At 41.9% G+C, this 1,387-nt stretch overlaps 1 non-coding gene across 1 annotated transcript; it reads right to left on the reverse strand.

Annotated features, from left to right (window-relative positions):
• Positions 1 to 505: 505 nt before the first annotated feature.
• On the reverse strand, positions 506 to 609 carry LOC112788198 (small nucleolar RNA R71). Its single transcript, XR_003195573.1, has one exon. It is a non-coding gene; the product is annotated as a small nucleolar RNA R71 (small nucleolar RNA).
• Positions 610 to 1,387: the final 778 nt, after the last annotated feature.

The following is a 1,387-nucleotide window of genomic DNA, read 5'->3' on the forward strand; positions in this document are numbered from 1 at the left end:
AGCTGATCCTGAACCTGAAAGGACCTTGAAGAGAAAGCTAAGAGAAACTAAATCAAAATTCTCTCTAGAGGGCCTAACAGAGCTTTTCAAGGAAGAAGAAACCATGGCAGCCGAAAACAACAATGCCAACAATGCAAGGAAGGTGCTTGGTGACTTTACTGCACCTACTCCCGACTTCTATGGGAGAAGCATCTCAATCCCTGCCATTGGAGCAAACAACTTTGAGCTTAAGCCTCAATTAGTTTCTCTAATGCAACAGAATTGCAAGTTTCATGGACTTCCATTGGAAGATCCTCATCAGTTCTTAGCTGAATTCTTGCAAATCTGTGACACTGTCAAGACCAATGGGGTTGACCCTGAAGTCTACAGACTTATGCTCTTTCCTTTTGCTGTAAGAGACAGAGCTAGGACATGGTTGGATTCACAACCTAAAGAAAGCCTGAACTCTTGGGAAAAGTTAGTCAATGCCTTCTTGGCAAAGTTCTTTCCACCTCAAAAATTGAGCAAGCTTAGAGTGGAAGTCCAAACCTTCAGACAGAAGGAAGGTGAATCCCTCTATGAAGCTTGGGAAAGATACAAGCAATTGATCAGAAGGTGTCCTTCTGACATACTTTCTGAATGGAGCATCATAGGTATCTTCTATGATGGTCTGTCTAAACTATCCAAGATGTCATTGGATAGCTCTGCTGGAGGATCTCTTCATCTGAAGAAGACGCCTGCAGAAGCTCAGGAACCCATTGAAATGGTTGCAAATAACCAATTCATGTACACTTCTGAAAGGAATCCTGTGAATAATGGGACAACTTAGAAGAAGGGAGTTCTTGAGATTGATACTCTGAATGCCATATGGGCTCAGAATAAAATATTGACCCAACAAGTCAATATGATTTCTCAGAGTCTGTCTGGAATGCAAGCAGCAACAAGCAGTACTAAGGAAGCTTCCTTTGAAGAAGAAGCTTATGATCCTGAGAACCCAGCAATGGAAGAGGTGAATTACATGGGAGAACCCTATGGAAACACCTATAATCCTTCATGGAGAAATCATCCAAATCTCTCATGGAAGGATCAACAGAGACCTCAACAAGGTTTCAACAATAGTAATGGTGGAAGAAATAGGTTTAGCAATGGCAAACCTTTTCCACCATCTTCTCAGGAACAGACAGAGAATTCTAAGCAAGGCCACTCTAACTTAGAAACCATTGTCTCTGATCTAATCAAAACCACTCAAAGTTTCATGACTGAAACAAGGTCCTCCATTAGAAATTTGGAGGCACAAGTGGGTCAGCTGAGTAAGAAAATTACTGAACTCCCTCTTAGTAGTCTCCCAAGCAATACAGAAGAGAATCCAAAGAGAGAGTGCAAGGCCATAAACACGTCTCACATAGCC

The sequence above is a fragment of the Arachis hypogaea genome, chromosome 20 (assembly GCF_003086295.3).
Source record: "Arachis hypogaea cultivar Tifrunner chromosome 20, arahy.Tifrunner.gnm2.J5K5, whole genome shotgun sequence".
NCBI classification, from domain to species: Eukaryota; Viridiplantae; Streptophyta; class Magnoliopsida; order Fabales; family Fabaceae; genus Arachis; species Arachis hypogaea.